Source organism: Zea mays, chromosome 8, assembly GCF_902167145.1.
Source record: "Zea mays cultivar B73 chromosome 8, Zm-B73-REFERENCE-NAM-5.0, whole genome shotgun sequence".
Lineage (NCBI taxonomy): Eukaryota > Viridiplantae > Streptophyta > Magnoliopsida > Poales > Poaceae > Zea > Zea mays.
Window position 1 is genome coordinate 151618112 of NC_050103.1, and position 15085 is coordinate 151633196.

General features: G+C 45.2%; 1 pseudogene; it reads left to right on the forward strand.

Annotated features, from left to right (window-relative positions):
• The first annotated feature begins 843 nt into the window (after positions 1 to 843).
• LOC109941494 (uncharacterized) lies at positions 844 to 2879 on the forward strand (annotated as a pseudogene).
• The last annotated feature ends 12206 nt before the right edge of the window (positions 2880 to 15085 follow it).

Here is a 15085-nt window from a genome sequence, read left to right on the forward strand (position 1 = left end):
CTGACGACCGTCAGCTTTGGGACGGCCGCTGATGGCCCTTTGCCGAGCGCCACCCAAACGAGTCTTTGCCGAGTGGGGTCCTGTGCCGAGTGTCTAGCACTCGGTAAAGAAGCTCTTTGCCGAGAGCCTAACTTTACCGAGTGCGGCTCTCGGCAAAGCCTTCTTTCACTACAAGAAATTTGTCCTTTTATGACAAAATACCTAATGACAAGGTCAGTTATCGTCATATAATGTCACATAATATGATGGAATTTTTTGAGTCGTCATAATTTCATGAGGCCATGAAGATTTTATGACGATAGTGTTTTTGTTGTCACATAAGGGTACGAAGATTCGTCATATATTGTCAGGCGCCAGAAGCCGGTAGACGATTTTACTTTTATGACGCTTAGATGTGCCTTTATGTGATGATTTGGCGGCGTCACTTTATGTTTTTTCCAAAAAAGGACCGTACCCCTTTCTGTTGACCGCATTCACTTTCCCATCTCCCGCCCAAGATGACCAAAATTCCCCTCCTACCTTATCCTCTCGGCTGCTCACCTCCGCGTCCGCCCCCACCACCACGCGCCCGCCCCCAAAACCCCCGCAAACCCTAGCCGCCTTGCGTCCGGGAACGAGCCCTCCGTCCTCCTTCTAGATCTGTGGTGTTTTACTTTCTCGGGTGCGGGTAGTCGAATCCTTCCATCCACCAGGAGAGCTCGTGGGTTCGTTTTGTTTTTTCGGTGCCGTGAGCCAGAATACGAACGAAGGGGCTTGTCTTTGATTAGCTCGGTCTCCCCTGTGTCCGTGATATGATATACGTCCGGATCTGTCTGCTGTAATCATCAGGAAGGTACGAGGAGGGGCTGAAGTTGAACCATGAGTGTCGTCGCGGTTTCGTCGTCGCTGAACCCGAACGCGCCGCTCTTCATCCTGGCGGCGCTGCTGTAGGTGGAGGACTTCTCGCCGCAGTGGTGGGACCTGATCACCACCACCGCCTGGTTCCGCGACCACTGGTCCCACGAGCACGCCCACCTGGACGAGATAGCCGAGCAGCTCGAGTTGGTCGCCCTCCTTGCCTACGATGAGGATGAGGACCTCTTCTACGGCGAGCAGGCCCCCGCCGCCGCCGCCCTTAAGACAGGTACAGATCTCTCTCTTACTCTTCCACCGATTTTTAGATTTGCCTAAAAGACGAATCATAGTGAGCTCATCCCCGTACGTTGGTGTGCTTTTCCTCCGCCATATTCGGTGCTCAAGGCGCTGAACTTGGGCTCCCCGAAGAGCGGCGACGCCCCGTGGGTGGGGGGAAGAATCGAAGATCCCGCTCCGACTTCTGCAGCTGCTTTGTGCTACCTACCACTACCATCCACCATGGGCCATGGCTGTTGGCTGGCAAGCCTTAGTTCTAGTTCTTCTGTGAAGAAGGCCTTTCGCGGCCGGTATCTGTAACAGTACCGAAACTGTGACGACGCTTCTCTGGAAGTTTCTGGTGGATTGATTTGTGGGAGGCTGTCGAAGCGGAGGATACTTGGCGGTCTCATGATTTATGCACTTGTCTTTCTTGGCCAGCAGCTGATCTTGATTGCTCGGGTGGATCGTGAACTGACATCAAATTTTCCCATGCTTAGGTTCAGTCCAGACTCCAGACTTCTTAGCCTGCTCTGCTGGCGAGATCTCTGATTGTTGTTTCCTTGCATGCTTTGGCTTTCTTGCAGCCGCGGGTGTCTTCTGCAGTTCTGCTATCACGATCTGAAGTGCTGAACTTGGTTGTGGTTGGAAGATACTCTTCTTACAACCTGGAACCGTCGTTTCTGATGTTCTGGCACTTTCTCCCTTGATGGCAAGCACAGAAGGTTTTCGCCTCGTGAGATGCCCAAAGTGTCTGAACATTCTCCCACTACCATGGTGTGGTGCTTTGCAACGTGACTGCATTCCCTATGGATGTCATGTTCGAGCTGTTTTCTATCTTCCTCTTCATGGTAGTAATCTTGTAGGGTCGACTGATGGTTGTCTCGAATCTACACGAATCATCAACTCATCAACTGATGTCATAAAATATTTGCTAAAATTATTTTATTTGATTTTCTAGGTGACACAGAGAATTGGGCAGCGATTGCAGGAACTCAAGGTCGAAGTCGACAGACTGGCTGTAGAGCAGGAACCTGAACTCCTAAGGTGAATTGTTTTAGTGATGTCAAGGGAGTTGACGAAGCTAAAGCTGAACTTGAGGAAATTGTTCACTACCTACGAGATCCTAAGGTGAATTGTTTTAGTCCGGCACACTTTGTCTGTGATGACTGATGAGATAGAACAATGATTAACATTATGTCTAGTCCAATATGCCCATTATTTGACTATGTTGTATTGATGTTGGCATGTACCAATATTTCATGGCAAATCTTATATCCCAAGTTTTTTATATGCTCAACAGGCCGCACTTGAAGAAATCTTATATCAGTTTGAGGAAAAACTCCAAGCTGAAAGAGAGGAAGCTGCTAGGAAGCAGGAAGAGTTGCAAGCACAACTACAAGCTCAACAGGCCGCACTTGAAGAAAACCAAAGTTTGCTGCGCCAGGCCCAAGAGGAAGTGAAGGGGATGCATACCAAGTTTGAAGAGACCAATGCACTGCTACGAGCTGTCCTAAAACTTCAGAAAGATTGAGGTAGGGATGCATACCAAGTCTGAGGATGATGCCTTTGCTTAAGGTTTTTCTACCTTGCTAGAACATATATGTGGTTAGAACTTTGTCAGAACTACGTGCAATCTGTTTGAATGCTTCAAACCTTTGTGGTGGAACCTTTGTATGTTTGAACCTCTGTTGTGGAAGAACTAGTGTGCTGGAATTGTGTATGACTTGTGATGAGAATGTTGTGTATGATGGCTTTTCTGTGTATTATGATTCTGTGAGCTATCATGAGAGCTCAGTGTGTCGTCACTGTATGGTCACTGTATGTGGGTGCCATAAGTGACGATCCCAACTTTAGGTGATGCGTTGACTGGAAAAAATGTGACAGATAACACCGTCATATATAGCAACAATATGTGACGGACGAACGCAACCGTCACAAAAAGGTGATGACATTATGTGACGGTACTCTGAACAGTCGTCACAAGGTACATAATGTGATGGTCGTTATATGACGACCCTTATGACGCAGCATTTTCGTCATAAGATGCTTTTTATGACTAATTTTGTACTAAACATGACACTTTACTTTTGTCATACAAAACCATTTTTTGTAGTGTTTGCCGAGTGCCCGACAAAAGGCACTCGGCAAAGAGGCCGACACTCGGCAAAGCCTCGGATTCCGGTAGTGAGTACTTGCGTACTCAGCAGCCCAACTTCACCCGCGGAATGGGGAAATAATAGATAGTGCATGGAATATGTGGAGCTCAGGATATTTTGCAGAAACGACAATATTTTATACAGGGTTGTTTTGTAAAACATTTTGTATTTTTCAAAGCGCATCCTCTCCAAAATGAGCAGGAAGTTTTTCAGTGTAGAACAAAATCTCCTGGACTAAACCATCCAGTTATCTCAGCAGTTCCCACTGGTTTTCATTTTCAAAAACAGCTACTAGACTTTCCGTCCACCATAGCTCACGGCTCAACCGCCGGACCTTTTAAAAAACACTTTTCAAAAGCACCTTCTTTTTGTTGGAAAACAAAACACTAATTGTCATACCACACCAGACTCAACCATATCCGTGGACGCGGACTATTCGAATAGGTTTGAACTCTACGCAGAGGGGCACACTTTACCCACTAGTTCGGCTCTGCGATCTCATGGCCAATGAGACCCGAATCCGAATCTCTTTCTTTCCTCGCGCGTCCTTACCTTAACGGTTATACCGGAAGGAGTCAGGCCACCGCCATGTCCAAACCGGACAAAACATTCCCTCTCCTTATCCTCCCGGTGCTCCCCAGCCATCATAACCCTGGGGTTCGGACCCGTACAAGTTCAGATTGAGTGACTGCCCATACAGTCTCGAGTGGTTATATTTGTCATTAGTACATGTAGTGAAGGATGACAAATCAGTCCTTATATGAGAGGACAATCTTTCTGCTCACACCTAACCCTGTTGAGCCATCACCTTAGGCCCTCCCCTAAACCAGGGAGTCCCTGATCATCCCTACTCAAAGGTGATAAGGGTGACAACCCTTCATCATACCCATTTTGAAAAGCATTTTCTTTTGAAAACTCACACCTTTTCTCAAATCATTTGTAACAAAGATATCAAGGAGTATAAAGATTAATTGCGGCAAGCGGCTGGGTGGCCATAATAACTTCTCTCAAAATCATATCATGCATAAAATAACAGACTGGGGGTTGTGGTTGAAAAATCATAGGTAATTTATGCATCAAAGGAATCCAGTGAGCTTGTCGTTGCTTATCCAGCGAAAGGGGGAGAGCTCGCTGAACTGGCTTCTGGCTCCACCGCCTGGCGTAGACTTGCAGATCTGGCCTCCACGAGACGGCATGAACGCTCCGATAACTATGCAACATGAATAAGCAAACATACAAACCAACAAGTGTACCAACAAATATTTAGTATAGTGGTCAAAATGGCGATATATAAATGGGTAGAGTCTTGAGCAGAATCTGTGTCATGTGGTGTTGAGATACTACTAGTGATGGAGCGAAGGTGCTTACCAGGAGGGTGGACTAGAGGCGAAGCGACACTATGCGTGTAGCCGGCAGAGCGGAGTAACGGAGTGGGTGGGAGTTTTCCTTGGCTGAGCGTGTTGAGTGTGTGTGGAGAGGGATATGGTAGCTGGGTGTATTTATAGCTGGGTGTATGTGGTGTAGCATAGTGAAGTTCACTGTTGGTGAGAATAGTGACGAATGAATCGTCTGACTTAGTATGAATAGGAGAGTTATAGGCAGAATATAAGACAAGAGTATTTTGGGAGTTTTTTGGGATATGAACCATGCTTAAGGAATGACATGGTTGGATAGGGAATAGTTTGATAAGAATTTAGGAACAACAATTATTGGACTCTAAGTTTGGAAGCCTGGTTCGAAGGAATCTCAAAGTTAAGCGTGCTCAACTTGGAGAAACCTAGGATGGGTGACCAGATGGGAAGTTCCCTACTGGAAGGAAAATCACAGTCACCGGAGTTCGTATGACTGGAATATTGGTCTGGCAGGTCTTAGGTGGACTGGACAGCATGATGGATGAGTAGTTGAAATTTGGGGTGATCGGATGATTGACGAATAGTAACGATGAATAGTGACGACAAAAAAGAAATTATAGATATCATCGATGAATAGTAATGATGATAAATAGTAACGACGAATAGTAACGATGATGAATAGTGTCGGCGCATAGTAACGATGCATAGTAACAATGAATAGTAATGGTGAATAGTGACGGTGAATAGTCATATAAACGAACGATGAACGATGAATAGCGACTATGAACAAATGTACGAACGATCGAATGATAGGACGAACGAACGATCAAAATTTCGGCAGCATAACGGCAGTACAAAGATTATCTGGATGAACGATGAATAGAGGCTATGAACGAACGATGAACGATGAATAGGAACTATGAACGAACGATGAACGATCGAATGATCGAACGAACGAACGATCAGAATTTCGGTAGCATAACGGCTAAACAATGATTATTTGGACGAACGAACGGACGAACGATTGAATGATCGAACGAACAGACGAACGATCGGACGAACGATCGAACGATCGGACGAACGAACGAACAAACTAAGAACAGGTGGACGAACGATCGAAGAACGACCAAATGATCCTTGTGCTAGTGTGTGCTTGTGTGGGAAGTGGAGTGGGCGTGTGGGGGGAGGGAGAGAGAGTTGCCATGAAATGGCTTTGGGTGGCTTGAGAGGAGGCCCTTGCCCCTCTATTTATAGCCATGGTGGGGGGATTAGGAGGAGGTATGAGAGGATTAGTGGGAGGATGAGAGGATTAGTGGGAGATTAGCATGGATCTGTCTTGTATAAGTGAGATTAGCTTGTAGAGCTCACCGTATGACACCGGAGGCATACGTATACGTATGAGCATGAGAAAAATTATGTGGTGTATGTGGTGTAGTACAGTAGAGTTCACTGTTGGTGAGAATAGTGACGAGTGAATCATCTGACTAGGGGTGGGCGTTCGGGTTACCCGAAAATTTCGGGTCGGGTATTTCAGGTTTTTAAAATTTCGGGTTTTGAGAATCGATACCCGAAATTACAATGGGTTTTGCAATACCCGAAAATTCGGGTACCCGGAATTTCGGGTTCGGGTTCGGGTATTCCCGAACTACCCAAACTATTGTGTCGGCTTCATAAAACACATACACCCTATTAAATTAGTATAAAAATATAGTTTGAATAATGATATACATGGACATATAAAACACAAGCAATCTACAGTCACAAGTTATGCACACTTACACATAATTATAGATGCACAAATAATAATTAAGCATGACATCAGTACATGACACATGAAAGTTCGAGTAATTCGGGTATTTCGGACCCGATTGTGATACCCGAATTACCCAAAATAAATTTGGGTTTTACAAGTTGCTACCCGAAATTTCCGAACAAAATTCGGCTTTCGGGTATTTCGGGTTCGGGTTCGGGTTTCGGGTTCTTTGCCCAGCCCTACATCTGACTTAGTTTGAACACGGAAATTATAGGCAGAATATGGGACAAGAGTATTTTGGGAGTTTTCTGGAATATGAACCATGCTTAAGGGATGACATGGTGGGATAGGGAATAATTTGATAAGAATTCAGAAACAATAATTATTGGAATCTGAGTTTGGAAACCTGGTTAGAAAGAATCTCAAAGTAAAGCATGCTCAACTTGGAGAAATCTGGGATGGGTGACCATACGAGAAGTTCTTACTGAAAGGAAAATCACAATCATCGGAGTTCGTATAACTGGAATATTGGTCTGGCAGGTCTTAGGTGAACTGGACAACATGATGGATGAGTAGCTAAAATTTGGGGTGATCGGATGACCGATGAATAGTAATGATGAATAGTGACAATGAAATAGTAATGATAAATATCATCGATGAACAGTAACGATGACGATGATGAATAGTGACGGTGAATAGTAACGATGATGAATAGTAACGTTGAATAGTTTATATGAACGAACGATGAACGATGAATAGTGGCTACGAACGAACGATGAACGATGAATAAGAACTATGAACGAACGAACGAACAATTGGAATTTCGGCAACATAACGACTGAACAAAGATTATTTGGACGAACGGACGGACGAACGATGAATAGGGACTATGAACGATGAATAGGAACTATGAACGAATGATGAACGATGAATAGGAACTACAAACGAACGAACGAACGATCGAATGATCGGACAAACGAACGATCGGAATTTCGGCAGCATAACGGCTAGACAAAGATTATTTGGACGAACGATCGAACGATCAGACGAACGAACCATGAACGATCGGACAAACGAAGGAACAAACTAAGAACAGGTGGACGAACGATCGAAGAATGACCAAACGATCCTTGTGCTAGTGTGTGCTTGTGTGGGAGGTGGAGTGGGCGTGTGTTGGGGGAGAGTTGCCATGAAATGGCTTGTGGTGGCTTGAGAGGAGGCTCTTGCCCCTCTATTTATAGACAAGGTGAAAGGGAAATGTGCCCTTGGGCCATTTCTAAGTATTTTGGTGATTGAGTGCCAACACAAGTGCTTAAATGTGAATCTATGCCCATGGATGAACAAAGTGCAAATCAAGAGCAAAGGTATGTTTCTAAGTCTTAGTACATTGGTTTTGTGTACTAATATACTTGTCTAAGTATCAGAAACAGAAAGAAGAAGAAAAGAGAAGAGTTGGCTGTGTACAGCCAAGAGGCTGTTTTGGTCTGGGGCACCGGACTGTCCGGTGGTGCACCGGACAGTGTCTGGTGCGCCAGGCTGCCTCGGGCGAACTGGCCGCTCTCGGGAATTCGCCGACGGCGTACGGCTAAAATTCACCGGACTGTCCGGTGTGCACCGGACTGTCCGGTGAGCCAACGGTCGGCCGGTCCAACGGTCGGCCGCGGAATCTGCGCGCGACACGTGGCCGGGCCAACGGTCGGAAGGGGGCACCAGACTATCCGGTGTGCACCGGACATGTCCGGTGCGCCAACGGCTCCCAGATCTGCAACGGTCGGCTGTGCCATTTTAGGAAGGAGATCGGGCACCGGACAGTGTCCGGTGTGCACCGGACTGTCCGGTGCGCCCGATGACAGAAGGCAAGATCAGCCTTCCAGAATTGCTCTCAACGGCTCCTAGCTGCCTTGGGGCTATAAAAGGGACCCCTAGGCGCATGGAGGAGTACACCAAGCAACCTTAGAGCATTCTTGATCATCCACACTCAGTCTTTGCGCATTTGTTTGTCATTCTCAGTGATTCGAGCTCCGTTCTAGTGAGAACTTTGAGATAGTCTTTTGAGCTCGATTCTTGGCCGTGTGTGTGCGCATTTTGCTGTGGATTTGTGTGTGTTGCTTCCCTTCCTTACTCCGTGATTCTTTGTGAACATCAAAAGTGTAAGGGCGAGAGGCTCCAAGTTGTGGAGATTCCTCGCAAACGGGATATTGAAAAGAAAAGCATAACACTGTGGTATTCAAGTTGATCATTGGATCACTTGAGAGGAGTTGAGTGCAACTCTCGTCCGTTGGGACGCCACAACGTGGAGTAGGCAAGTTGTGTACTTGGCCGAACCACGGGATAAATCACTGTGTCTTCTCTGTATTGAATTCTTTGTGATTATCGTATTGTGCAAGATCTTCTCTCTAGCCACTTGGTGATTATTGTGCTAACGTTTAACCAAGTTTTGTGGCTTAAGTTTAAAGTGTTACAGGATCACCTATTCACCCCCCTCTAGGTGCTCTCAATTGGTATCAGAGCCGTTCTCTTCACAAGGGACTAACCGCCCGAAGAGATGGATCCTAAAGGGAAGGGAATCGTGATCAACGACAAGGAGAAGGAGTCCTTCGTCAACGAGCCAAGGGATGACAAGTCCAACGACTCGGGCTCGAGCCACAGACGCAAAGATGGGAAGAAGAAGAAGACAAGACGCATCAAGGAGATCGTCTACTACGACAGCGATGAGTCTACTTCCTCCCAAAAGGACGACGACCACAACGAATACGAGAGAAAGAAACCGGTCAATTCGAACTTTTCTTTTGATTACTCTCGTATTCCTCAAAGTACTAATGCTCATTTATTATCTATTCCACTTGGTAAACCTCCTCATTTTGATGGAGAGGACTACGGATTTTGGAGTCACAAAATGCGTAGTCACTTGTTCTCTCTCCATCCTAGCATATGGGAGATTGTAGAAAGTGGAATGCACTTTGATAGTACGGATAGTCCCATGTTTATTAATGAACAGATTCATAAAAATGCACAAGCTACTACTGTATTGCTAGCCTCTTTGTGCAGGGACGAGTACCATAAGGTGAGCGGCTTGGACAATGCCAAGCAGATCTGGGACACCCTCAAGATCTCTCATGAGGGGAATGATGTCACCTTGCTCACCAAGATGGAGTTAGTGGAGGGCGAGCTTGGACGGTTCGCAATGATAAGGGGCGAGGAGCCAACTCAAACATACAACCGGCTCAAGACCCTTATCAACAAAATAAGGAGCTACGGAAGCACGCGATTGAAGGATCACGACGTCGTCCGCCTAATGTTAAGGTCCTTTACCGTTCTTGATCCTCATTTGGTGAACAATATTCGTGAAAATCCTAGGTACACCAAGATGTCGCCCGAAGAAGTTCTGGGGAAGTTCGTAAGCGGGCGAATGATGATCAAGGAGGCAAGATATGTGGACGACGCGTTGAACGGTCCTATTCATGAGCCTCAACCCATTGCTCTCAAGGCAACGAGGAGCAAGGAGGCGCAAGTTGAGGCGGCCGGGCTAAATAATGAGGAGATGGCCCTCATCATTAAGCGGCTTCAAGACGGCGCTTAAAGGTCACAAGGGACAGCCAAGCAAGACCAAAACAAAGGAGAAGCGCTCGTGCTTCAAATGTGGTAAGATTGGTCATTTCATTGCTAACTGTCCCGATAATGAAAGTGACCAGGAAAAGGGGAACAAAAGGGAGAAGAAGAAGCATTACAAGAAGGCCAAGGGCGAGGCACATATCGGAAAGGAGTGGGATTCGGATTGCTCCTCCTCCGACTCCGACAATGAAGGACTCGCCGCCACCGCCTTCAACAAATCATCCCTCTTCCCCAACGAGCGTCACACATGCCTTATGGCAAGGGAGAAGAAGGTATGCAATCAAAACAATGTCACTTATGATTCTTCTAGTGATGATGAGTCCAGTGATGAAGAAATAGATTACTCTAGTTTGTTCAAGGGATTGGATAGAACTAAAATAGAAAAGATTAATGAATTGATTGATGCCTTGAATGAAAAGGACAGACTCTTAGAAAAACAAGAGGATCTTTTATATGAAGAGCATGACAAATTTGTAGAGGCACAAAAATCTTATGCTTTAGAAGTTAAAAGAAATGAAGTGCTTTCTGGTGAATTATCTTCTTGTCATGAAACCATTGCTACTTTAAAAGGTGTTAATAATGATTTAAATGCTAAACTAGAAGTGGCTAGTAAATCTAACTCTTGTGTAGAACATGTTATGGTTTGCACTAGGTGTAAAGATTTTAATGTTGATGCGTGTAGTGAACACCTAGTTTCAATTTCTAAATTGAATGATGAAGTGGCTAGTCTTAATGCCCAACTTAAGACTAGCAAAAGCGAATTTGATAAATTAAAATTTGCAAGGGATGCCTACACAATTGGTAGACACCCCTCAATTAAGGATGGACTTGGCTACAAGAGGGAAGCTAAGGACTTGACAAGCCATAAGGCTCCTATCTCCGCCAAGGAGAAAGGGAAGGCTCCTATGGCTAGTAGTGCTAAAAAGAACCATGCTTTTATGTACCATGATAGGAGACAAACTAGAAATGCTTATAGGAGTTATAATGCTTATGATGATTTTGATTCTCATACCATGTTTGCTTCTAGTTCTTCCTATACACATGGTAGAAATATGAGAGGTGCTATTCATCATGTGCCTAGAAAGAATATTATTCATGCTCCTAGGAAAGTAATGAATGAACCTTCTACAATATATCATGCTTTGAATGCTTCCTTTGCAATTTGTAGAAAGGATAGAAAGGTGATTGCTAGGAAATTAGGGGCAAAATGCAAGGGTGATAAAACTTGCATTTGGGTCCCTAAAACAATTGTGACTAACCTTGTAGGACCCAACAAGAGTTGGGTACCTAAGTCCCAAGCCTAAATTTGCCTTGCATGTTTATGCATCCGGGGGTTCAAGCTGGATTATTGACAGCGGATGCACAAACCATATGACGGGGGAGAAGAAGATGTTCACCTCCTACGTCAAGAATAAGGATTCCCAAGATTCAATTATATTCGGTGATGGGAATCAAGGCAAGGTAAAAGGGTTAGGTAAAATTGCAATCTCAAATGAGCACTCTATCTCTAATGTGTTTTTAGTAGAGTCTCTTGGATATAATTTGCTATCCGTTAGTCAACTATGCAATATGGGATATAATTGTCTTTTTACAAATGTAGATGTGTCTGTCTTTAGAAGAAGTGATGGTTCACTAGCTTTTAAGGGTGTATTAGACGACAAACTTTATTTAGTTGATTTTGCAAAAGAGGAGGCCGGTCTAGATGCATGCTTGATAGCTAAGACTAGCATGGGCTGGCTGTGGCATCGCCGCTTAGCACATGTAGGGATGAAGAACCTTCACAAGCTTCTAAAGGGAGAACATGTGGTAGGTTTGTCTAACGTGCAATTCGAAAAAGATAGACCTTGTGCAGCTTGTCAAACAGGTAAACAAGTGGGAGGAGCGCATCACAGCAAGAATGTGATGACCACTTCAAGACCTCTGGAGCTGCTGCATATGGACCTCTTCGGACCCGTCGCCTATCTAAGCTAGAGATGGCAACGGGTATAAACCCGCTGGGTTTTGCCGTCCCAAACCCGTACCCGTGAAAAATATCTATGCCCGTTAAAAAACCCATACCCATGACGGGTTTGAGATTTTGCCCAAACCCGTACCCATCGGGTTAGCGGGTACCCATGGGTTACCCGCGGGTTTCATCTCCAATATACTTGTTCTTCCCATAATCAATAAGTATCGTAATAATTAATGATATCATGATCCAAAATCTATGTATTGAACAACGAGTTCATGATTTGGTATACAAATTATTAGTAGAGAGAATGAAATACAAATAATAAGTTGTATAATTAAGTGACCTTGCACTAGTTATACATCCACTACATATATATAACGCTAGTAAAAACTATAATAGCAAGCAAACAACACTCTCACCGACTACTGATACATTCACCAATTGATAAAAAATTATGTAGTAAATAAGGAATAATAAGTTTGTTGTTCGTTTATAAAATAAAATGACAATATGCACTAGGTTTGGTCGGGTTTAAAAAACCCACGGGTTCACGGGTTTGGGTACTATAGGAACAAACCCGTACCCATAAACCCGTCGGGTATAGATTTATGCCCATTAACAAACCCATGGGTATGAACATTGACCCAAACCCGTACCCTAATAGGGTAAAAACCCATCGGGTTTCGGGTTTCGGGTACCCATTGCCATCTCTAATCTAAGCATAGGAGGAAGTAAGTATGGTTTAGTTATTGTTGATGACTTTTCCCGCTTCACTTGGGTGTTCTTTTTGCAGGATAAGTCTGAAACCCAAGGAACCCTCAAGCGCTTCCTCAGGAGAGCTCAAAATGAGTTTGAGCTCAAGGTGAAGAAGATAAGGAGCGACAATGGGTCCGAGTTCAAGAACCTTCAAGTGGAGGAGTTCCTTGAGGAGGAAGGGATCAAGCACGAGTTCTCCGCTCCCTACACACCACAACAAAATGGTGTGGTAGAGAGGAAGAACAGGACGCTAATCGATATGGCAAGGACGATGCTTGAAGAATTCAAGACCCCCGAGTGTTTCTGGTCGGAAGCTGTGAACACGGCTTGCCACGCCATCAACAGGGTCTACCTTCATCGCCTCCTCAGGAAAACTTCGTATGAGCTACTAACCGGTAACAAACCCAATGTATCTTACTTTCGTGTATTTGGGAGCAAGGGCTACATTCTAGTGAAGAAGGGTAGAAATTCTAAATTTGCTCCCAAAGCTGTAGAAGGGTTTTTGTTAGGTTATGACTCAAATACAAAGGCGTATAGAGTCTTCAACAAATCATCGGGTTTGGTTGAAGTCTCTAGCGACGTTGTATTTGATGAGACTAATGGCTCTCCAAGAGAGCAAGCTGTTGATTGTGATGATGTAGATGAAGAAGATGTTCCGACGGCCGCTATACGAACCATGGCGACTGGAGAAGTGCGACCACAGGAACAAGATGAACGAGATCAACCTTCTTCCTCAACAATGGTGCATCCCCCAACTCAAGACGATGAACAGGTTCATCAAAAGGAGGCGTGTGATCAAGGGGGAGCACAAGATGATCACGTAATGGAGGAAGAAGCGCAACCGGCACCTCCAATCCAAGTTCGAGCGATGATTCAAAGGGATCATCCCGTCGACCAAATTCTGGGTGACATTAGCAAGGGAGTAACTACTCGATCTCGATTAGTTAATTTTTGTGAGCATTACTCCTTTGTCTCTACTATTGAGCCTTTCAGGGTAGAGGAGGCCTTGCTACATCCGGATTGGGTATTGGCCATGCAGGAGGAACTCAACAACTTCAAGCGCAATGAAGTTTGGACACTGGTGCCTCGTCCCAAGCAAAATGTTGTGGGAACCAAGTGGGTGTTCCGCAACAAACAGGACGAGCACGGGGTGGTGACGAGGAACAAGGCTCGACTTGTGGCAAAAGGTTATGCCCAAGTCGCAGGTTTGGACTTTGAGGAGACGTTTGCTCCTGTGGCTAGGCTAGAATCAATTCGTATCTTGCTAGCATATGCCGCTCACCATTCTTTCAGGTTGTACCAAATGGATGTGAAGAGCGCTTTCCTCAACGGGCCAATCAAGGAGGAGGTGTACGTGGAGCAACCCCCTGGCTTCGAGGATGAACGGTACCCCGACCACGTGTGTAAGCTCTCTAAGGTGCTCTATGGACTTAAGCAAGCCCCAAGAGCATGGTATGAATGCCTTAGAGACTTTCTAATTATTAATGATTTCAAGGTTGGGAAAGCCGATCCAACTCTGTTTACTAAGACATGTGATGGTGATTTGTTTGTGTGCCAAATTTATGTCGATGACATAATATTTGGTTCTACTAACCAAAAGTCTTGTGAAGAGTTTAGCAGGGTGATGACGCAGAAATTCGAGATGTCAATGATGGGCGAGTTGAACTACTTCCTTGGGTTCCAAGTGAAGCAACTCAAAGATGGCACCTTCATCTCCCAAACGAAGTACACGCAAGATCTGCTAAAGCGGTTTGGGATGAAGGACGCCAAGCCCGCAAAGACTCCGATGGGGACCGACGGACACACCGACCTCAACAAAGGAGGTAAGTCCGTTGATCAAAAAGCATACCGGTCAATGATAGGGTCTTTACTTTATTTATGTGCTAGTAGACCGGACATTATGCTTAGCGTATGCATGTGTGCTAGATTTCAATCCGATCCTAAGGAATGTCACTTAGTGGCAGTGAAGCGAATTCTTAGATATTTGGTTGCTACGCCTTGCTTCGGGCTCTGGTATCCAAAGGGGTCTACCTTTGACTTGGTTGGATACTCAGACTCCGACTATGCTGGATGTAAGGTCGATAGGAAAAGTACATCGGGGACGTGCTAATTCTTAGGAAGGTCCCTGGTGTCATGGAACTCTAAGAAACAAACCTCCGTTGCCCTATCCACCGCTGAGGCCGAGTACGTTGCCGCAGGACAGTGTTGCGCGCAACTACTTTGGATGAGGCAAACCCTCCGGGACTTTGGCTACAATCTGAGCAAAGTCCCACTCCTATGTGATAATGAGAGTGCTATCCGCATGGCGGAAAATCCTGTTGAGCACAGCCGCACAAAGCACATTGACATCCGGCATCACTTTTTGAGAGACCACCAGCAAAAGGGAGATATC